The following is a 25,328-nucleotide window of genomic DNA, read 5'->3' on the forward strand; positions in this document are numbered from 1 at the left end:
TGCAAAGATTAGTATTAGGCCAGAAGATTGGGAAAATTTTAGAATCTTGCAGGGGATGACTAAAAAATAATAAAGAGGGAGAATTTAACATATGAGAGTAAACTAGCAAGAAATTAAAAACAGAGAGTAAAAGCATCTAAAATATATATGAAAAGGAACAAAGTAGCTAAAGTATGTGTTTATCCCTTAGAGGATCAGACTAGGGTATTAATAATGAGAAACAAGGAAATGGCAGAGACTTTGAACAAGTATTTTGTATCTGTCTTCACAGTAGAAGACAAATAGCATCCCAAGAATAGCAGAAAATCAAGAGGCAAAAGGGAGGGAGGAACTTAAACAATCACTATCACTAGAGAAAAAGTACTAGGAAAACTAATGGGACGAAAGGCTGACAAGTCCCCTGGACCTGATGGCCTGCACCACAGGTCTTAAAAGAAGTGTCTGCAGAGATAATGGATGCTTTGGTTGTAATCTTCCAAAATTCCCTGGATTCTGAAAAGGTCCCAGCGGAATTGAAAACTGCAAATGTAGCACCTTTATTCAAGAGAGGTGGGGTGTGGGGGCGGGCGGGGATATCAACAAAAAGTAGGAAACTATAGGCCAGTTAGCCTAACATCTGTCATTGGGGAAATGCTATAATCCATTTTTAAGAATGTAGTAGCAGGACATTTAGAAAATCATACTCCAATCATGCCGAGTCAACATGGTTTTATGAAAAGGAAAAAGGGAAATCATTTTGACAAATTTATTAGAGCTCTTTGAGGGTGTAACAAGCAGGGTAGATAAAGGGAACCAGTAGATGTAATGTATTTGGATTTCCAAAAGACATTCAATAAGGTGACACATAAAAGATTACTGCACAAGATAAGAGCTCATGCTGTTGGGGGTAATATATTAGCATGGATAGAGAATTGGCTAATAGGAAACAGAGAGTTGGGATAATGGGGCATTGTCAGATTGGCAAACTGTAACTAGTGGGGTGCCACAGGAACAGTGCTCGGCCTTAACTATTTATGATCTATATTAATGACTTGGATGAAGGGACTGACTATTATAGCCAAATTTGCTGATGATACAAAGATAGGTAGGAAAGCAAGTTGTGAGGAGGACACAAAATGTTTGCAAAGAGATATAGATAGGCTAAGTGAGTGGGCAAAAAGTTAGCAGATTGAGTATAATGTGGGAAAATGTGAGGTTGTCCACTTTGGCAGGAAGAATAGAAAAGCAGAATATTATTTACATGGAGAGAGACTGCAGAATGCTCCGGTACAGCGGGACCTGGGTGTCCTTGTACATGAATCACGAAAGTTAGCATGCAGGTACAGTAAGTAATTAGGAAAGCAAGTGGAATGTTGGCATTTATTGCAAGGGGGATAGAGTAGAAAAGTAGGGAAGTCTTACAACAACTGTACAGGGCTTTGGTGAGACCGTACCTCGAGTTCTGCGTGCAGTTTTGGTCTCCTTATTTAAGGAGGGATATACTAGTATTGGAGGCAGTTCAGAGAATGTTAACTAGGCTGATTCCTGGAATTAAAGGGTTGTCTTATGAGGAAAAGTCAAGCAGTTTGGGCCTATACTCATTGGACTTTAGAAGAATGGCAGGTAATCTTATTGAAACGTATAAAATTCAGAGGGGGCTTGACAGGATAGATGCTGAGGAATGTTTCCCCTCATGGGGGAATCTGGAACTAGGGGGCACAGTTTCAAAATAAGGGGTCAGTCTTTTGAGACAGAGTTCAGGAGGAATTTATTCTCATTAATCTTTGGAATTCTATCCAGGGAGCAGTGGAGGCTGAGTGAAATGAGGTAACGGAAAGGGTTGATGAGGGTAATATGGTTGATGTGCTGTACATGGACTTCCACAAGGTATTTGATAAAGTGCCACCTAATAAAGTTAAGGCCCATGAAATAAAAGGGGCAGTGGTAGCATGGATACATAGTTGGTTGAGTTACAGGAAACAGACAGTAGTAGTAAACGGTTGTTTTTTTGGACTGGAGGAAGGTATATAAAGTGGGGTTCCCCAAAGGGTCAATATTAAGATCCACTGCTTTTCTTGAACTATATTAATGACCTAGACTTGGGGCGTGGGGCACAATTCCAAAATTTGCAGCTGACACAAAATTTGGAAGTATTGTGAAATATGAGAAGGATAGTGATAGACTTCACGAGGGCATAGACAGACTGGTGGAATGGGCAGATAAGTGGCAGATGAAATTTAATGCAGAGAAGTGTGAAGTGAATAATTTTGGTAGGAAGAAGGAGAAGAGGCAATATAAAATGAAGGGTAAAATTCTAAAGGGTGTGCAGGGGCAGACGGACCTGGGGGTATATCTGCAAAAATTGTTGAGTTTGAGAAAGTGGTTAATAGGCATATGGGATACTGGGCTTTGTAAATAGAGGCATGGAGCACAAAAGCAAGGAAGTTGTAGGTAACCTTTATAAACCACTGGCTTGGCCTCATCTGGAATATTGTGCCCAATTCTGGGCACCACACTTCCGGAAGGATGTAAAGGCATCAGAGAGGGTGTAGAAGAGATTTACGAGAATCATTCCAAGGTTAAGAGACCTCAGTTACATGGAAAGATTGGAGAAGCTAGGGCTGTTCTCCCTAGAGAAGAGAAGGTTGAGAGGAGATTTGATAGAGGTGTTAAAAATTTTGATAGAGGTGTCTGGACAGAGTAGATAGAGAGAAAGTGTTTCCATTGGCTGAAGGGTTGAGAACAAGACAACACTATTTTAAGATGAATCGCAAAAGAACCAAAGGTTACATGAGGAAAAACTTTTTTACACAGCAAATGGATAGGATCTGGAATGCATTGCCTGAGAGTGTGGTGGAGGCAGATTCAATTGTGGCTTTTAAAAACAGAATTGGATAATTATCTGAAGAGACAAAATTTTCAAGGCTACAGGGAAAAGCCAAGCTGAGTTACTCCTGCAGAGAACTGGCATGGACATGATGAGCTGAATGGCTTCCTTCTGTGCTGAAACCGACCATTCAATGATTCTAAAAGGGCCTACCGCCTGACTCAAGCTGGTGCTCTGTCTGCCCAGCGGCAGGCTCTGAGGAAATATAGTGATAAGCACACTGTCAGTGGGAACAGGTCGATAATCATTCCCCACAATTTTCCGGATACTATCACTGCATTTCTGCTGGGCAGGAGGACTCAAAGCCACCCTGTTATCTTTAGCCTCAGGCAATTAGAACAGCATTTCAAAATGTATTTTTTTTAACTTGACTATAATGTTTACAGTCCTCTTTATTGAAACATTGCTAGACAGAAACACAGAAATTACATTTCAGAATATCTCGCTTCAAGACATACAATCACTAAAGGCAACGGAAACAGCTGGGGAATTTTCGTAATTAATGGCACTTTATCAGATTATTGAAACCGAATATACTGTCCTGCAGGCCCCCACCTGCCAAGCATGAGACATATTAATATTGCCACACGGATATTAAATTTCAAACTGTTGTTGAAGTGAAGAAAGGATTTGCTTTGAAAAATTGCCAGTTCTTGGCTGGAAAGATATTTGCATATTAACAGACAGTGCTTGGAAGAACAAAGTAGCTATTCCCTGACACATTTAACCCACAATGGGCTTTTGATCACCAGACGTTAAAGGTGGGGGAGCTCGCATTCCAGGTTGACTGCTAAGATGGCCGAATACACAAACGGACATGGTTAAAGCAGCTAGTCACCTGACTAAACTGCTGGGCATCCTGAGTTTTGAATTTGTACAAACAGTTTGGGCAGGAAGCAGAATGTTCCTGGACTGAGAAGATATCTCCTGGCTGGCTCGCCACAGCCTCTCCTATCTGCCTGCTCCCATCTTTTTCTCACAAGCCTCTAAATCCACTGAAGACACATGAACCCCAAGAGAGAAATGTCTGCAACAGCGAACAAGGTTTAAGAAGAATACTAGGCCCCAACGAAAAGCAACATCTACCTACAATCAAGGACTCTACAGTGAGCTCAAAGAACTATAACAAAAACTCTATAGATATTGCCTCAAGCTTTCCCACTTTATTTTTCTTCTGCTCCTTTCCATCTCTATTTGCATGTGTGTATCGCAAATGCATCATTTATCCGTAGGCGTTAACCGAATTAGTGTTTAAGCTTAATAAATTTCAACTTTTCTACTTGAAACCTATGAAAGCCTGCTTGTGCTGTTTTTTTTGTCTTATAATTGGAAAGTGCTGAACAAGGATTCACTGAGAGGAAGCTAAAAACGCAGTGTGTTCAAAATTAAACCCTGTTACAGTAAGACCAGGTGAAGGCTGAAAGGGAACCCGAGACCTCTTTCGCACCTGGTCGTAACAATGCAGACAGTCACAATCAGTAGGACCCGAACAGTTAGCAAAAGACCTATGGTCTGCATCCCGATGATTCAGCAGTCTCTCTCCAAACATTATTTAAGAGAGGTTAATTTACCTTCTGATTACAAGTGGAGTCCACAAAACAAAACTCATGATTGTCAAAGCAAAGCAAGTAATAAGGGAACTAAAATGTAATAGTGGTTCAATTAACACAAGTTGTACTATAAATCTGTATTAGATGTTATGTTGAATTTGAAAAATTATTTAATAATTTATTTTATAATCAACAATTTTGAAACATTTTGGTCATTGCATTTTGCCGACAATATCAAATATTCTATCAGTCTAATAACATAACATATATTAAGGTTACAACTTTAAACAGGTTGAAGTTTAAGCTCCTGCTGAAAATAATTATTGCACGTCTAAGGCAATACTTTGAAGTTGCCTTACTGCATTCAGAACCATAAATTATAATATAAATAATTGTATTCCATTATATTATTTCTTGAGTAACACTCAAAGTAAATTTGAAATGAAATGGAAAATAAAAGGCCGAGCAATCTTGTTCACTTAAAAGTTTCATTACATACATTTATTTTTGTTTAGAGATACAGCACTGAAACAGGCCCTTCGACCCACCGAGTCTGTGCCAACCATCCAGCACCCATTTATACTAATCCTACATTAATCCCATATTCCTACCACATCCCCACCTTCCCTCAATTCCCCTACCACCTACCTATACTAGGGGCAATTTATAATGGCCAATTTACCTATCAACCTGCAAGTCTTTGGCTATGGGAGGAAACCGGAGCACCTGGCAAAAACCCACGTAGTCACAGGGAGAACTTGAAAACTCCGCACAGGCAGTACCCAGAATCGAACCCGGGTCGCTGGAGCTGTGAGGCTGCGGTGCTAACCACTGAACATGGGAGACATATTTCATAAGCTTTATGGACCAGAATCAACAGCATCTGAATATAATTCCTGTGTAATGACTGCCCCATTTGTACTTAAAATCCAGTGGTGGGTAGTTGTTCCCTATCCCCATTTTCAGGTGATGGTCATTATGGTGGTTGGAGCTGCAATTGGAAATAGGCAAGAGGCCCATTCATTTATGAAAATCAGGGTCAAATGATCCCAACATCATTTTGTCTCAGTTCGCTCAACTACCACCAGTTCCTATTTCATCCACGAACCAATGATGGTACAAGTCGGGAGATGGCCATTTCTAGCGATAATTAAAGAGATCTTCAGTTGCAGTCAGGGTGAGCTAGATATAGTTTTGGGAGACATTTTTATGGCAGTTACACGCCAGTTTTGCATCTTAAAAGCTTTCAAATATAATGTATTTGCTTGTGTAGCTTTTGTACTTATATTGCCTGGTACTCCAAAGCTCTGCTTCTTTTTATTCCCAATACTTAAACCCACCCTACCGAGATGCTCCCAAAGGCCCTTCAAAATTGGCTGTCCTTCCCCACCCTAACTGCCTTCCCAGCTCCTGATTGGCAAGCTGCCTATTTGAGAAGAGTGTTTTTTGCTGACAGCTCGCCGACTGCATTATAATTAGGATTCAAGCCCAAAATTGATTGAATTGCACACTGACTCTTTCAGGTGGTTGCTGAGTACATCTCATCCACCACTCGCCCAAATAACAGACAAGTAATTTTAGACAGTAGTTGCCGTTCACAAATTCAAGCAGGAATTTCTGTCTATCAATATGGTTGTCCCAACATATTAATCCCAACATGGCATGACAGGTTTTTAAACAGTTGGAGGGTGATAAATCAATCATCAATAAAAATCCCTGAGGCTACTTAAAAGTTTACTGCACAATAATTAATTGTTTAAAATCAATTGCATCTTATGAATGTTGGAAATAACTATTAAAACTGAATTTGAGATATCGTTTTGCCAAAGGCACTTCAGGGCATTATAATATTTCATTTTGTTCTCCTAAATCTTGCTGACATATCTTAAAATTCAAATGCTTGTTCATTAAATATAAAGCCAAAATAATTCTGGTCAATTGTGAGCCAAAAATGCGAAACTGTCTACCATTTTATTGCATGTCATGTTCAAACAGTCATAGAATATTACAATGAGTTTTTGTTTGCAAGGTGCTGGAATTTAGAAACTGGAGGAATTTAAATGTCATTAGTTTCTCACTACCATTGAGTCCCATGTGCTACTATGATCAAGCAGAAATAAAGGAATAAGGTTATAATCCTTGGCAGTTTTCAGCTTTGAGATAAAAGATTCAGACCCATACAACATCTGGTACAATTCTACAGAAAGCCCAATATTACAATAGTAGTAACACAGCAGATAGTGCTCACTGATATGATGCGTCTGTGACTGTGCCTGTGAAATCCAGTGCTCCCAACCATATATTAATATCTCTGATATTTTGTGTTGTGATGAAAGGTCATCGACCTGAAACATTAACTGTGTGAAACATTAACTGTGTTTCTCTCTCCAAGATGCTGCCAGACCTGTTGAGTATTTACAGTACTTTCTGTTTTTAATATCTCTGATGTTCTTGATCATTTTCAATTGGGCTAAAGTTTTCAAGAATAAAGTCTGACATCTCCTAAATTGAACTGAAAAAAGATTAAGTTGGTTTGCTTTGCATTATATTTGTAAGTTTTTTTTAAAAGAGAGGCATCATCTTGTATCTATCAAACTTGGATTTCTTGCACTATGACATTGATGAAGCAAATGAGTTCTGGGAGGAGTTAGTTTACCCAATTTAGATAGGACCTGGACCATTCTCTTACCACCCTTTCCCTTTATTCACATACACACACAGATCTGCTGAAACAGTAAACATAGTCATCAAGTGTCAAGTGCGACAAGATTCTTTGATTTTTTGAAAAAACTGATACATAACCAATTGGATATTTAGCAGAGTAGTATCACCCTACTATTTCAAACTATTTCCTATTGTGCAGTTCGGAAAAAACATGTTAATGCAGTTCTAGTACTGATGTTCACCAAATTAGGATACTTCCTCCCATTAGTCTGTACACTACCTTTCATGAATGACTAAGTGGGTATTATGATCTGGGGGCAACTAACGTTTTGCATTGCACATAGGTAAAATCATTTTCTTATGTTCCCTGATGCAGTAGGGCAAACTATCTCTCCAGTAATTTATCTCCAAATCTTAGCCATCAAGCTTTACGAACAAATGACAACTGTATGCTTTTTCTCTTTCTATCCCTCGAGAGTTATTTGACTATATAGCTTTGTACTGAACCTGCTGTGATAAAACTGAAGACTCGCTATCCCACCAGAACCCCTGGAGTATTGCATTTCTCTTGCGCATACTGAATGAGCTTTAAATATTGAATGAACATTAAATACTGAAAGATAGTTGAAGCTTTCAGAATGCACATTTTTTTATTATTCAGCAGCAAAGATGCTTTCTTTACATTTGTAAGATTGAATAATATACAGGAAAATGACAGCAATAGACAATCTCCTTTTGGCAGCATTCACGACATAACTAAAAAATTTATCTTGTTACAATTTTTAAAAATCTTTCTACAATGTTGCAACAGCAATCCCCTGAGCTTGAAAATGGAGATTAGGAGTGGTAGCAAAAGCGAGAAATGTTGTGAAACCTTTCTGTCTTCTATTATTGATGTTTTCTGAATGAACTGAAAAGATTGAAGCTTGTCGGATTACATAGAAGAGATTGTAATACCAAACACATTATCATTGTTTAATGGCTAGGTCAGACCTCTTAAAAAAAAACTATTGGCAAGTTACAGTGAAATAAAACGGTGAAGAATTTTGCCAATTCTAATTCTGTAGTGGTGCAGATTACCAGCAGGAGTTTTAATTAGCTAGTGAAATTTGCAATGTTTCATGTTAGAAGCTTTTGATGCCAGATGTTAAAGAAAGATGATTTTCAGAACTTGAGAACTGCTTAGTGACTAGAGGGATTTATTGGATTAATTTGCCGATCTGTTTTATCAGTCAGTTTGTGTACTTCCTTGTTAGATTACTGACTTCTTATCAGTGAGCAATTCTGTACTTTGAAAAGCAGATAATAGAGATAATATCATCCAACCTGATTCTTACATTTAAATCTTGGACCTTGGAATGAATGGGTTATTGTTTGACACTGTAAAAGGTCGGCACATTATCATACACTAGTTTCATGCAGGCCACCCAATGTTCAATGTTTTTAATCAGGCAATAAAAGTCTCTGAAAAATAATGTGACATCTTCAGGCTGTTTATCTCAAAAAGCACCTTTCAAAGAAGACCTTGAGATGATGTCCCAATTTGTTATTAACTTGCATTAGAAAATGTCAAGTCTAAATGTATGAATCATTCTGCTATTATCTGAAGTATGCTTGTTAGAGAAACAAATGGAATAAATTTAAACCAACAATTAACTTGCAATATGTGCATCAGGGCATGTCGACACAGTACAATTTTGATGATTGGTTAAACCCTTTGGATTTGTATTCCAGTGCATCCTTTTGAAATCAAGCTGTTAAAACTTTCCTTAACAACTGTTAAAGCTTTTGTCCTTCTCTTCCTTCACTTGTTATATTTCTACTGTTTAATGACTGTTTATTTATACATGAAGGAGGGTGAATTCCTTCATAATTGACAATTCTAAAAACCTCGGGCTGAATTTTCCTGGCTCTGTGATGGCAGGCTTGGAGGTGGGCGGAGGCAGAGGGTGGTTTGGAGGTGGGCGGGGCAGAGGGTGGCTTGGAGGTGGGTGGGGGCAGAGGGTGGCCTGGAGTTGGGCGGGGCAGAGGGTGGCTTGGAGGTGGGCAGGGGCAGAGGGTGGTTTGAAGGTGGGCGGGGGCAGAGGGTGGCTTGGAGTTGAGCGGGAGTAGAAGGTGGCTGGGAAAATAATGGAGAGCTACGTTGGGTTGGCTCCCTGATGCAATCCCGCTGCCAGGGAATTTTCCCAGGGGCGGCCTGGGAAGTGTATCAGCTGCCTGGTCCACAAAGGTGGGCAGCCAATTAGCTTTGTTAAGCCCCCAATTAGGGGCAGGTTTTTGGCATGCCGGCATATTGCCGGTGGCGGAGCAGCCCCATGCCATGTGCAGAGGCTGCCACCTTAATAGAGGCAGTCTCCTTGTGGCAGGCTGGATGGGGGGATGGCCATGGGAGCCAGAGGCTCTATGCCCCAATGAGGGGGCTTCAGGCAGGAAAGATCGCAACCACGGCCAAAACAATCCACCCATAGGAATTTCCCTTCTGCTCCAGGTGGCCTATAGGCTTTGTCCCTCGGAATTATTTATTTATTTTTACGCCTCTGAGGGAACGTCCATGTTGAGGCGCCGTCGTGGTCCCCGATCTGCCTCAGCAGTGCGCACCTCTCCTGGTGGGACTGCTGAGACTCCATAGCTGCTGAACCTCTGATTGAGCCGCTAGCATCGAGAGCCCACCTACCTTCCTTAATAGGACATAAGCGCAGAGGCGGCCAACTAGGAGGCTGCCTCTCGGTAGATGGCGCTGCCCTTCTGGCTGCTGGCAAGCTTGGGCTCAGCACCCCCATTTGATCCTGATGTTGGAGACCCAAAGCCTGTGGGAAAATCTTGCCCCTAATGTTCTGAGGTGGTGCATTATTTTGCAGGTAAAGGAAAAGATGTGATGATACTGGTAGAGGTTAACAATATCCTGATGACATGAAAAGAACTGGCCAAGTGAATCAAGATTACAGCCAGTAATTTAGTCTCAGTGAACAGATGACACATAAACCATTTCAGCTTCGTGCCCCTCCCCCCCCCCCCCAACTACCCACACCTATGACCATCTGAATCATTAACTACTTCCTTGAGTTCAAGACACACTTATCCAGTATCCACTGTATAGTGTTTACAAGGGCAAATATGATCTATTGGCCTAGAAATGTGTTGGCACTACACCTGCTATGCAGGTATAAAATGGGTTCTTAAGCATCCAATATGGTGGGCAGAGTGCATGTACACATTCGCAAATGAAGTGCTCTGCTCCCCATATTGGTAAAGGCTCCTGTATAACCATCCAGGGTCCACAGCTGAAACAGGCATTCAGGGGGCCTACTGCCTATTTGAGGCCCTCTTTCCAAAATTCATTAGTCACTCACCACAGCCTGCAGCATACTCTCAGATGCTTAGCAACCATATGTGTGCTCCTTAAAGGTAAGTTTTTATTTTTTCAATTTACCTTATTCTGGAGCTGGGTGGAGCATGAGTACTACTCTGGGGTCCACATTAATTTCACAGCACTCTTCAGGTCGCTGCTTGCCCAGGTCTCCCAATTTCCTCCCCTCCCCACAAAAGGTTAATTATCTCCTTGGTTGGAGTCCAAGCAGGCTGACCTTTCTTCTTCCTGGTAGCGAACTGCCTTTTCTACTGCAGCTGGTGCCTGCAGCTCACTGGAAGTTGACAAATGTCACTGGCTGACCAAATTTGTGCGGTCGTACCACCGACTGCATTAGGCATGTGCAGCATGCACTGCTCTGGCATTGCATCTCCAATTTGGGCACAATTTAATTTCTAGGCCTGAATGAACCACTAATTGTGTATCAATGACCTACATGCTCAGTCTTCTTCATTATAATCTGTGTGATCAATGCACATTTTTCATCAATGAAAAAAAAGTGAAACAAATATTGTCTGCTCATTATTCAGCATATGTTGGTAATCCTTAATGAATTTAAAGGAACCTAATTTTGTCTTTGTTTTGTACCATTGTGCTCTGGGCTGCTTCTGCATAAACTGGACAAAGCAATACAAATTTTGAGCTCCACGCAGGTCTATCCTGATCATCAATTTTTCTATGTATGTACATGAGCATACATGTAAGAGAAAATATAGTTGGAAAATTAATTCAACAATTGATCCAGATTCTTTTGTTTCTAGCTGCAGCAACCAAAAAAGTAGAGATGCGCACGGCATCAGCACAAAAGCAAAATAATGTGGATGCTGGAAATCTGAAATATAAACAGAAAGTGCTCTAAATACACTAATGGTCTGGAAGCATCTGTTGAGAGAGAAACAGTTAACATTTCAGGTCTGTGGCCTTTCATCAGAACGCTGTTTCTCTCTCCATAGACTCTGCCAGACCTGCTGAGGATTTCCAGCATTTTCAGTTTTAATGTGGCAGTGCATGTTTTTCTTTAAATCCTTGGCTTTCTTGCTGCATTTTGGACCTCTGCAGCTTTTCTGTATTCACTAACAAGCTCATCATGTATGAATGAAATATGTGGAGAATTTTGAACAGCATAACTAGAAATTGAGTAAGGACATCCAACTCAATGAATTCAAGCTGGAAAGGAACTCAATAGTGGTAGATGAAAGCCCAAACTGTAATTTATGCATCAAAACAGACTCTTCTGAAGCCATTCGTAGGTAACACTCCTGAGGCAATCAATGTATTTCATTGATTAACAACAGATGATTGTAATAATAAAGCTATTTTGGAGCCAAATGGTTAATTGTTCATTTTCTTTTGACAAGTTTTAATCCTACGATATAATTTCAAATACCTGCAGCCAAAGTAATGTGAATTATATCATGCATGGTCAAAATTCAGAGATACAGAAAGAAAACTTCTTCAGCTGGATTAGCTACGGTAGCACATATCTAATCATTGATTTATTTCTGCAGATATAATTTGAATACAAAATAACTTTTTGGAGCCTCATCCAGTTCACTAGAGACCAACAAAGCAGCTGCATAGTTGACAAATGTTTACTATTCCACGTGTCTGAAGTTGGGAATATTGCTCTGGGACAACTGAGATTTTCAGCTTTAATATCTGTTTGTAAATACAATGGCATCTATCTTAGAATGTATTTACTGGAATCACTTTAAATTACTCAGGAATAGGCTCTTGCTTTTGTCTCTCTAAATTCAACATCGAGTTTTTGGCAGCAATGATATAACTGATTACTTAGTGACAGACAGGCACAATTTGTACCACATAAACACCAAGGTGCACCCATAGAGTGTGTATCTATATACTGAATATATATCAACAGCAAAAAGGGTCAAACTCAAAACCACCTTGGCATTAATTCAAAGGTCTCTGTCTCCCCTCGATCCATGTGTAATTAATGCATCTCTGAAGCTATTTGTAGCAATCACTTGTTACTTCTTCTTTTCACTTTAGTATAATGAAAGCATAATGCAAGTGTCAGGAACAACAGAATGGAATGTGCCTATTATCGTGGTGCTAGTCTGTTACTAGAGAGAAGGGTATATTTACGGGCTGTGATAATTGTAGTGCGCTAGATTGAATTATTAGTACAGCATTCACACCATGTGGAATTTGTGATACAATTCCATTGACAATTATTGACTTTTGTTTGAGTTATTTCGTTCTTCCACTTGATGTCTATATAACATAAACAACATTTCTATTCACCTATAATAACATTTTAAAGTTCTAAATTTATTAGTGAGTATTGGCATAAAAACAGAAAATGATGGAAATACCCAGCATATCTTGCAACATCTGTGGAGAGAGAAACAGAGTTAACAGGCCAGTTAACAGGTGTGTTTCAACACACCATTAACATATTGTTTGCCTTTGCTCCGTGACCTTTTGGTCAGCTATGTGGCCTGGTCCAATCTAGACCTCCTTTGTTACCTCTTGCCCCACCCCCACCTCACTTGCTTATAACCTGTGACTTTTCTAATATTTGTCAGTTCCGATGAAGGGTCACTGACCCGAAATGTTAACTCTGCTTCTCTTTCCACAGATGCTGCCAGACCTGCTGAGTGGTTCCAGCATTTCTTGTTTTTATTTCAGATTTCCAGCATCTACAGTATTTTGCTTTTATTAACAGGCCAGATTTCATTCCAGTGACAGGCGTCCCGGCAGCAGGCCAAAAGGCAGAGGGGAGGGCCTCAGCTCTCCATTGGACCCCGATAACTACTTAATGGGGGCAGCCAATTAATTGCCCACCATTGTGGATGCCATCCCTTTAAGGGATGAGCTCCTGCCTCCAAGAGCTGCTGGCCAATTGGAACGCCAGCAGCTCTGCTGTACCGACAATGCCACTGCCACTGGCCATTGCCGGTACTTTTTTAAAAAACGTATTCTTTCAAGGGATGTGAGTGTCACTGGCTAGGCCAGTATTTATTGCCCATCCCTAATTGTCTTTGAGAAGGTGGTTGTGAGCCGCCAGGAGGCCCTGCAGTACGAAGAGAGGAGAAAAGTGCTGAAGACCCTGGGACAAGTGAGTGGGGTCGGGGTCACCTGGGTCATTCAGGCAGACTCCGGCAACGGGGTGGGGGAAGGGGGTGTTGGTGAGGGTGGGGCAGTCTTCAAGGGGGGCTGGTGATCGCCACTATGGGAGGCCCTCTGGGGGCCCTGGATTGCTCCCCCCCAAGTAGGTACCCACCCAACACCACAAGGAGGCCATCAGGCGTTACCTGGCAGTGTCACGCTGCACCAGTGGGCCCCTCCACCAGACAAAATGATAGAGGGGGGGGCGGCTGGGCAATGTTGCGAACAGCGCCCTCTGCCTTTTTGTTTGCCCACGCACCTCCAAAGGTAAAACAAAATTCAGCCCAATGTTTCAGGTCTGTGACCTATCATCAGAACTAGGAAAAGTTAGAAATGTAATACATTTTGAGCAAGTGAAAGGGGGAGGGTGGGAAGAAAAACAAAAGGGAAGGTCTGTGATAGGGTGGAGGGCAGGAGAGATTAAATGATAAAATATTTCATGGTGCAAAACCAAAGGGTGTGGTAATGGGACTAATAAAGAAACAAAAGAAGTGTCTAGAGGAGCTGTGAATGGCAGGATTTGACAAAATAAATGAAGGACCTAAATATCAGTTAATCAGTCAATAACAGTATCAGCTGTGGCTTTGCAGGCTCAGTTTTGAGTCAGGTTGTGGGTTTAAGTCCCACTCCAAATACTTAAGCACAAAAATCTATCTTGACACTCCAGTGCAGTACTGAGTGAGTGCTGTCAGAGGTTCTGTTTTCAGTTGAGACATTAAATTGATGTTCCCTCAGCTCTTTCAGATGGATGTAAAAGATCCCAATGCGCTATTTTGAAGAAAAGCAAAGGAGTTATCCCGAGTGTCCCGGTGAATATTTATACTTCAATCAAAATCATTAAAACAGATTATCTGGTCATTATCACATTGCTGTTTGTGGGAGCTTGCTTTACAAATTGACTGCCATGTTTCCTACCTTACAGCAGTGATTCCATTTCATTAACTGCATTTCATTGGCAGTAAAGCACTTTGGGACATCTTGAGCTCATGAAAGATACTATATGTTACTGAGGTGAGAGTGACTGCCCTTGACATCAAGGCAGCATTTTAATGAGTGTGGCATCAAGGAGCCCGAGCAAAACTGGAGTCAATGGGAATCAGGGGAAAACTGTCTGCTGATTGGAATCATACCAAGCACAAAGGAAGATGGTTGTGGTTGTTGGAGGTCAATCATCTCAGTCCCAGGACATCACTGCAGGAGTTCCTCAGGGTAGTGCCCAAGGCCCAACCATCTTCAGCTGCTTCATCCATCACCTTCCCTCCATCATAAGATCAGAAGTGGAGACGTTCGCTGATGATTGCACAATGTTCAGCACCATTTGCGACTCCTCAGATAATAAAGCAACATGTGTCCAGATGCAACAAGACCTGAACAATATTCAGGAAATAATAATAAAGCTGATAAGTGGGAAGTAACATTCGTGCCACAAAATTACCAGGCAAAGACCATCTCAAACAAGAGAAAATCTAACCATCTCCCCTTGATGTTCAATGGCATTACCATCACCGAATCCCCTACTACTAACATCCTGGGGGTCATAATTGACCAGAAACTGAACTGGATTAGCCACGTAAATATTGTGGCTACAAGAGCAGGTCAGAAGTTGGGAAATCTGCAGTGAATAACTCGCCTCCTGACTCCCTAATGCCTGTCCATCATCTACAAGGCATAAGTCAGGGGTATGATGGAATGCTCTCCACTTGCCTGACTGAGTACAGATCTAACAACACTCAAGAAGTTTGACACCATTCAGGACAAAGCAGCCTGCTTGATTGGCATCTCATCCACCACCTTCAACAATCGCTCCCTTCACCACCGACGAACAGTGGCGGGGCCTCTTCATTAGTGCTATGCTGTTGCTATCTCTCTTTGCTCCTGCTGGGGCTCCTGTGGCTGGGCAGGTGGCAGTTCTTGTGTGTCTGAAAGCAGGAACCCAAAAGGAGAAGGTTTGTGTAAGGGATATGGGGTTTGGTGGAAGCAGGAGGTCCATAGTCACACCATTAGCAGCTGACTCATCTTGCCAATTAGCAGGCTGAGGGTGAGCTGAGACCTGAAAAAAAGCATAAGGCAAGAACATGCCATCAGCCTCAATGTTCTCAGGAGCGCATTAGAATAGTCAAGTCTAGAAGAAACAAAGGCATGGATGAGAATTTCAGCAGCAGATGAACTCAGACGGGCGGAGTCAGGTGATGTCATGGAGGTAGAATTAGGCAGTTTTAGAGATGGAGTGGTTGGACACTCAGCTCGGGATCAAATATGCCACCAAGTCTGGTTTGACAGACTGTTGCCAGGAGTTGGTAGCTAATGAGCGGTTTTTGTGCTGGGAACTGAAGACAATTGCTTCAATCGTCTCAATATTTAATTGGAGGCAAATAGTGATGGATGCAGCACTGGAGGCATTAGTCGTGCAGGTGGGCAGGAGGAGAGACGCCATGGGTCTACAGGGTGACAAGAGGTCCTCAAGGACCACTCTCAGAAGGGAGTGGGAGCAGGTGGCCAAGTAAGTCCATTCCTGACATATGAACCTGAGGGCCATGCAGCAGTACTGCAAGAAATGTAATGATCTCACGCATTAGTGAGATCAGGTTAGTGAATGCATCTTCACATGACATCTACCCACCACAACACCAGCCTCTTGTATTGCTATTCACCAAACCTGCATCACTCACCCAAAAGCACCCCCTGGCACTCAGGACATTACACCTAATATCCAGATATTCCACCTCACCCTCACACACCTACCAATGCTACCAGACTGACACCTATCTCTCGCTGCTGACACATACCTCCAGCTCTTCAACTATAGAAGTATCATCACCCAAACACAATGCTACACAGCTACTGATATTCTGCCCTCTCCCTTGCAGGACAAGGTGGTACACAACAGAAGGGAGAAGAGCAGAACTAGCATGCATCTCCTAAGCCTTATGGAGCAAATGGTTCTTGGCATCATGGGGACAGTTGAGACGGAGTCTGTGGCACCCAGTGTTGCTGATCATACTGAGGATGATGGCATGTTTTTGCCTTGTGTTCCTTCTCAACTCTCAGTTTAGCTGGTTGACTGAAAGGCAATAGCAAGGGCATGGGGGGAGTGGCAGTGGTGGGAGGATGAATGCTGTCATTCTGAGAGAGGACAGTAGGTTTGTGCTCCACGGAGCCATTGTCACTCCCTTGGGGTGGCACCAAAACAATCCTAGCAATGGGTCAAAGGACGGATTGCTTGACTGTTGTGACACCATGCAAACCCCTTTGAAGATTGGTACCTGCAGCCAAGGTGACAGCAGTCTGAGCATTCTACCCTCCGTAAAGTTAAGATCATCCAAAACACTGTTGCCCTTGTCCTTACTCATTCAAAGTCCTGTGCTTGCTGACTTACACAAGATCTCAGTTGAGCAATGCCTTAATTTTAAAATTCTCATCCTTGTTTTCAAATCCCTTTATGGTCTCGCCCCTCTCTGTCGCCTCCAGCCCTAAAACCCTTCAACATAACTGTGTTTCTCTAATTTTGGACTCTTGAGTATCCCAGATTTTAATTGCTCCACCATTGTTGGCCATACTTTCAGCTGCTTAGGCTCAAAGCTCTGGAATTCCCTCAGAAGCTCAGACTGAAGTCAGGCAAGCTCAGTTTGTTATCATGCAGACTTAGACTGCTGTCATCTGAAGCTGGGTCTTCTAGGTCCAGAGCTGCTGAAGGGAATCCTGCAAGGCCATCTGCAGTGTCCCCCACTGAAAGTCTTCAGCCTTCACTAACCATGCTGCAACCACTGAGGTAGCACTGCGTAGAAGCACTAAACCAGGCAAAGATACCTAAACAACAAGCACTAAGGGACTGCACAAGGGGGACTAGTTGACTTTTGAATGGAATATTGGATGGTTTGTTTGATAAAATTAGTTTGGAATGGTTGTTTTGTGGTGATTTTTATTTCAGTATTGTGGTCAAGAGGACACTGTGATGTGATGGAAACCCCACCTGCCAAGAATGAGGCATATTAATTTTGTCATATGGAAATGAATTTTTAAACTCTTACTGGACTTAAATATGGCTGTACCTGCATTTTAAATGGACAGTGGCTGGAAACATTTGCATTCTAAGATATAGTTGCCTGGAGAAGACAATGGAACTGCTCCCTGGTTCAATTAATCCAAATGGATTTTGATCACCAGACACTGAATGTGTAAAAAGCCAGCATTCCATGACACCCCCTCCACCCCCCCCCCCCCACCCACTGTGGGTGTCTGTTAAGATGGACAATCCACAAACTGCAAGAACGGTTTGTTCCAAGTAAGGGGTTAGTCACATGACTAACCTGCTGGCCATCTTGGAGTTTTGAATTGTGCTCACGGAACATTTTGGAGTAAGACTGCAACTGAACTTGAAGAAAGAGCATCTCTCCCTGGCTCTCTCTCTCTCTCCCTCTCAAGCAAAGACAGGGACCCACAGAAGAAACTAAGCCATGACAGAAAACCATCAAAGCAAGTTCGAAAGCATGTACTGGGCCCCAACGAGACGGCAAGATTTAACTGCAACCAAAGACTTTACATCAAACTCAAAAGACAGTAAATGAACTCTACCTATTGCTTCAAACTTTTCCCCTTGATTCTTTCTCCTTTTCTGTCTCCATCGGCATATGTGTTTATCGCATGTGCATAGTAGCGTAGTTGTGTTACGTATTTTTACTAGTTTTAACCGAATTAGAGTTTTAAGGTTAATATACTTACACTTTTCTTGTTTAAATCTAAGAAAACCCGTCTTGTTGATTTCTTTGCCATTCCAATTGGAGAACAATGAACAAAGATTCACCGAGGGGAAGCTAAAAACACGGTGTTTTTAAAAATTAAACCCAGTTACGGTCAAAACAGGAAAAGGCTGAGAGGGAACCCCTAGACCCCTTTCTCACCAGGTTGTAACAGTGATGATCAGTGACAGAGGAAAGGTAGGGTGTAGGACTGTTGTAGAATGGGAATTGGAGTGCGTTCATTGGTACTGCAGTCAGATGAGGTGATCATGGACAGCCCAAAGTAAAGGGGATGTTGTGGTTGTCTCCTCCCTTCCTCCTCAACTGCTTGCTGTATACTGGGTGGCAAGGGCTGTGGCCTCATGGTGGTGAGGTTGTGCAGGACACATCAGAACAAAACAAATTATTGCACATGCTTCGGCAAGTGCTGCAGAGCTCGTCCAGAGTGATCCAGACAGCAGAAGTTTTGCTCGAGCATCCTAATGGTTTGCTCAATGATGTTTCATGTGGCAAAATGGCTCTTATTATATGCATGTTGCCTGCGTGTGGTTGGGTTGCACACTGGAGTCATGGGCCAGGGGTCAATGGATATCCTTTGTCTCCCAGCAACCACCCTCCAGTTTGACATGGTAGCTTAAACACTGATTGAACAGCAGACTGGCACAGAATAAGTGCATCATGACTGCTACCAGGATAGCAGGCATTGACCTGCATGATGTTCTGAGCATGGTTGCACGTCAATTGCATATACAGGGAGTGAAACCCTTTGCGGTTGAGGAATATCTCAGTATTTAGATACGGTGCCTGGAAAGCCATGTGTGTGCAGTTGATGACACCCTGCAACATGGGCCAGCCCACTATCCTGGCAAAGTCACATGCACACTCACCTGTTTTACTCTGGTCAGAGAGCACATAATGTACTCCCCTCTCCTGGGATAAAAAGTCTATTGTAACAGTGAGTGGCTAAGAGGGGGATGGTAAAGATGCCATCTGTTCCCACCACGAACAATTCAAAATGAAGACTTTCGTGGCCACTGTCACCTTCATAGCCACTGGTAGTGCAGTCATCGTTCTGCTCTGTGACTGCAGGTCTGCCTGAAAGAGGTGGCAGATTTCTGTGAGCATCTCCTTTGCACACACTGTTCCTGGCTTAGATTGAGATAAGAGAAATGCTCCCTGACAATCTTGGGTGGATAAGCCTCCTGCTGAGAACCGTTCTGCCTCTCCTCCTCCTCCCTATTCGAGCAGCTTGCCTTCCTCTTTGTTGACTCCTCTCAATCTTGCTTTCAATCTTGCTGTCAGACTGTGCAGGCCAAGTGGGATGGTAACTACAGCACCCATGACTAGGAACAAGTCATCAGACCAGAACGTTTGAAGTCAGAACTAAGGCCTTCATCATGTGCAACATCACTCCCTGTCAACCACCAATTTTAGCTAATCTTCAAACCACCAACAACTTCTGCAAAATTCAAACAGAGCCAATAGAGATTAATCAACAAGAGATGAATCAGCAAGAGATTATCTGCAAGTTGTTGCTGATCCCTTTAAATAGCGATGGTGGGTTGGTCCTGCTGAATGCATGTTCAGCTGTGCAAGGTGAAGAGAGGATGAGGTAGAAATGCCAGCACTGGCGGCAAATCAGTGTTACACTGATGGCCACGCCAACCGCTTACCAAAATGGTGTCTGACCTGGGTTATGTTAGAAATGTGTGTGGCAATGCAGATGCCATTTTGATATCAAAATGGTAGCAAAACCACAGATGCTCTGGTGCAAAATTTTACAAACAATGTCTTTTTTAGTTTTGGCAACAGACTTTGATATCCCCCCACAACACCGTTAATCACTTTCTTTACAAACACAAAAATACAGATTTTACAGTAAGGAGTCAAAAACTTTAAGAAGTGCTCAGATAACTAATGATAAAAAATTAGGGGCATGGCAAACTGCCCCTGACACAAACAATGCACTCTTGCCACACATTCCATCCCCCTCTCCAGCCATTGTCCCGGGCTGAACCAAACTGTTCACAATCTTGGCATCCAATTCAAACCCAAGCTGACCACGTATCCTCACCATTACAATGACCATTTCATTCCACCCCTCTAATATTCTATGCCTGAGACAATCTGCTGCTGAAATCCTCATGCTTGCATCTGTCACCTGCAGATCAACTATTCCAGTGCACTCTTGGCTGGCCTCCCATCCTTCACCCTTTGTAAACTTCAATTCATCCAAAACTATGCAGCCTGTAATGTATCTGCAAGTCCTACTCACCCATCACCTCCGCTTTTGCTTCCCTACATTGACTCCCAGTCCTTCAATGCCTCCAATTTAAAGTTCTGATCCTTGTGTTTAAATCCTTTTGTGGCTTCATCCCTCCCTGTACCCTCCACCAATCCTATAATTCCACCATTGAACTATCTGGTGTCTTGTGCGTCCACACGTTCCTTTACCCCACCACTGACATGCATGCCTTCAGGTGTCTAGTCCCCATGCTCTGGAATTCCTCCATAGCCCCCCTCTGCCAGTTCACCCCTCTCCTCCTTAAAGCCTACTGCTTTGACCAAATGTTTGGTAACCCCATCCTAATATCTCTTTCTTTGATTCAGTGAACAATTCTTTTTTGATTGGCTTCTCTAAAGTACCTTGGGGATTTTGCTATGTTAAAGGATAACTACATATCATTGCAAGATGTTATTATTGTTAACTTGTTTTACAAGGCCAGAATTGATGAAAGCAAGCAGACATTTATAAGTGATTATTTTTAAGACTAATAAAGAATGTTGACTTACATTCCAAATCAAACAAATCTTCAAATTGAGATAGATATCTGAAATCAATAGATTGAGTTAAAGCTGAGACATCAAGAAGGCATGAGTGCAATAGAATGCTAAAGTTAAATAAGTGTCATAGTGAGAAAAATATACTTTCATTGCAAAATTTGTATTCTTAAAGATGATTTTCAAACAAGTTTGGATTTTCTACTAATACTGGAGTGGAGACAGGTGAATGCCACACATTTTTACATTGAATGCTTGCATAATTTAGGAAGGCTTGCTTGGTAGCAGATGAGATCATATGATCATTTTTTTTTATTTGTTAATGGGATGTGAGCATTGCTAGTAAGGCCAGCATTTGTTGCCCAACCCTAATTGCCCTTGAGAAGGTAGTGGTGAGCTGTCTTCTTGAACCATTAGTATGTAGTTTGGAAGGGAACTTGCAGATGGTGGTGTTCCCATTCCTCTGCTGCCCCTATTCAACTAGGTGGTAGACGTCAAGGGTTTGGATGGTGCTGCTGAAGGAGCCTTGGCGCGTTGCTGCAGTGCATCTTGTAGATGGTACACACTGCTGCCACTGTGTACCACTGGTGGAGGGAATGAATGTTGAAGGTGGTGGATGGGTGGATGGAGTGCAAATCAAGGGGGCTGCTTTGTCTTGGATGGTGTTGAGGTTCTTGGATGTTGTGGGAGCTGCACTTATCCAGGCAAGTGGAGGATATTCCATCACACTCCTGACTTTTGCCTTGTAGATGGTGGACAGGCTTTGGGGAGTCAGGAGGTGAGTTACTTGCCACAGAGTCCCCAGCCTCTGACCTGCTCTTGTAGCAACAGTATTTATGTGGCTGGTCCAGTTAAGTTTCTGGTCAATGGTAATCACTAGGATGTTGATGGTGGGGGATTCAGTGATGGTAATGCCGTTGAATGTCAAGAGGAGATAGTTAGATTCTCTCTCGTTGGAAATGGTCATTGCCTGACACTTGTGTGGCACAAATGTTACATGCCACTTGTTAGTCTAAACCTGAATGTTGTCCAGGTCTTGCTGATTGCGGACATGGACTGCTTCAATATTTGAGGAGTTGTAAATGGTACTGAACACTGTGCAAACATCAACAAGCATCCCCACTTATGATGTTATGATGGAGGGAAGGTCATTGATGAAGCAGCTGAAGATGGTTGGGCCTAGGACACAACACTGAGGAACTTCTGTAGCGATATCCTGGGATTGAGATGATTGGCTTCCATTCTTTCTTTGTGCTAGGTATCACTCCAAACAGTGAAGATTTTTCCTGCTGATTCCCATTAATTTCAATTTTGCTGTGGTCACCTTGATGTCAAGGGCAGTCACTCTCACCTCACCTCTGGAGTTCAGCTCTTTTATTCATATTTGGATCAAGGCTGTAATGAGGTCTGGAGCCAAGTAGCCTTGGTAGAACTCAAACAGGTGAGCAGGTTATTCCTGAGTAAGTGCTGCTTGATAGCACTATCGACAACACCTTCTGTCACTTTTTGATGATTCAGAGTAGACTGATGGAGTGATAATTGGTCGGATTGGATTTGTCCTGCTTTTTGTGTACAGGACATACCTGGGCAATTTTCCACATTGTCAGGTAGATACCAATGTTGTAGGGGAGATGGTGGTGGAGTGGTAATGTCATTGAACTAGTAACTCAGAGGCCCAAGCTAAAGCCCTGGGGACACAGTTTCACATCCCAGCATGGCAGCTGGTGGAATTTAAATTCAATTCATTAATGAAAATTTGGAATTGAACACTAATCTCATTAATCGTGCCAGGAAACTATCATCAATTGTTGTAAAACCCATCTGGTTTATTAATGTCCTTTAGGGAAGGAAATCTGCTGTCCCCACCTAGTCTGGCCTACATGTGACTCCAGACCCACAGCAATGTGGTTGGCTCTTAACTGCCCTCTGAAATGGCCTAGCAAGTCACTAAGTTGTCAAGGGCAGTTAGGGATGTGCAACAAATGCTGGCCTTGCCAGCGACACCCACATCCCATGAAAATAAAAATAAAAGATATACTGGAAAAGCTTGGCTAAGGGTGCAACTAGTTCTGGAGTACTATTTCAGTACTACAGTCGGGATGTTGTCAGGGCCCATAGCCTTTGCCGCTTCCAGTGTGTTCAGCTGTTTCATGATATCACATGAAGTGAATTGAATTGGCTGAAGACTGGCACCTGTGGTGCTGGGAACCTCAGGTGAAGGCTGAGATGAATCATTCATTCAGCACTTCTGGCTGAAGATGGTTCCAAATGCTTCAACTTTGCCTTTTGTACTGACATGCTGGGCTCCCCTATCATTGAGGATGGGGATGTTTCTGAAGCCTCTTCCTCCTATTAGTTGTTTGGTTGTTTACCACCATCTGTTGATCTGTTCCATTGGTTGTGGGATCGCTTAGCTCAGTCTATTGCATGCTGCTTCTGCTGTTTAGCATGCATGTAGTCCTGTACTGTAGCTTCACCAGTATGGCAACTCATTATTAGTTATGCCTGGGGCTGCTCCTGGCATGCTGTCCTACACTTCTCATTGACCAGGGTTGATCCCTGGCTTGATGTTAATGGTAGAGTGAGGGATATGCTGGGCCACGAGTTTACAGATTGTGAGTGAATACAATTCTGCTGCTGCTGATGGCACACAGTGTCTCATGGTTGCCTCGTTTCGAACTGCCAGATATGTTCTAAATCTATCAAATTGCGAAGACAGGACATCATTTCCGCAAGGACTGTGCGGTGGTCATTCCTACCATTAGTGTCATGGACAGATGCATCTGCGACAGGTAAATTGATGAGGGCAAGGTCAAGTAGGTTTTTCCCTTTTGTTGGTTCTCTCATCATCTGCCCCAGGCCCTGTCTAACAGATATGTCCTTCAGGACTCAGCCAGCTTGGTCATTAGTGGTGATACCGAGCCACTCTTGGTGATGAACATTGAAGTCCCCCACTCAGAGTAAATTCTGCACCCTTTTTACCCTCAGTGCTTCCTCCAAGTGGTGTTCAACATGGAGAAGCACTGATTCATTAGCTGAGGGAGGGCAGTAGGTGGTAATCAGCAGGAGGCTTCCTTGCACATATTTGACCTGAAGCCATGAGACTGGAATTAATATTGAGGACTCCCATGGCCACTACTTCCTGACTGTATGCCACTGTTCCACCACCTCTTGGTGCCTCTGTCCTGATGGTGAGACAGGAGATACCCAGGGATGGTGATAGAGGACTCTGGGACATTGGCTGTAAGGTATGATTTGGTGAGTATGACTATGTCAGGTTGTTGCTTGAATAGTCTGTGGAACAGCTGTCCCAATTTTGGCACATGTCCCCAGATGTTAGTGAAGAGGACTATGAAGTGTCGACTGGGCAAGGGTGTGCTATTGTCATTTCTGGTGCCTAGGTTATTGCTGGGTGTTCTGTTCAGTTTTATTCTTTTTTGACTTTTCTATAATGGTTTGATGCAACTGAATCACTTGTTAGGCCATTTCAGTGGGCAGTTAAGAGTCAACCACATTGCTGTGGGTCTGGAGTCACATGTAGACCAGACCAGGTAAGGACAGCAGATTTCCTCCCTTGAAGGACATTATTGACAGTAATGCTTCTATGCAATATCTACGAATACCCAGAAACTCATTTATGGGGTGATTTTGCAAAGGTTCGGTACGGAACTTCACTAGATGAAAGTCCAAATCGGAGATAGGGCTGCAGCATTGTATTTATGATACTCTGACTTGTGTTTGCTGCTTGTGATGTTTCACATTGATGACACAGCCTCGCGAGATTATTCCTAATACTAGTTTAGAACATGAGAACACAAGAAAGAGGAGCAGGAGTAGACTATACAGCTCGTTGAGCCTGCTTCACCATTCAATACGACGGTTGCTGATCTTCGGCTTCAAATCCACTTTCCCGCCTGCTTGCCATATCCCTTGATTCTCTGAGAGACTGCCTATCCCAGCCTTAAATGTATTCAATGATGGAGCATCCACAACTCTCTGGGGTAGAGAATTCCAAAGATTCATGACCCTTTTTGTGAAGTAATTTCTGCTCATCTCAGTCCTAAATGATCGGCCCCTTATCCTGAGATGGTGCCCGTGTTTTAGATTCCCTGACCAGCGGAAACAGTCTCTCAGCATCTACCCCACCCAGCCCCTTCAGAATCTTGTATGTTAAAATGAGATCAACGCTCATTCTTCTAAACTCCAGAGAATACAGGCCCAATTTACTC

The sequence above is a fragment of the Heterodontus francisci genome, chromosome 11 (assembly GCF_036365525.1).
Source record: "Heterodontus francisci isolate sHetFra1 chromosome 11, sHetFra1.hap1, whole genome shotgun sequence".
NCBI classification, from domain to species: Eukaryota; Metazoa; Chordata; class Chondrichthyes; order Heterodontiformes; family Heterodontidae; genus Heterodontus; species Heterodontus francisci.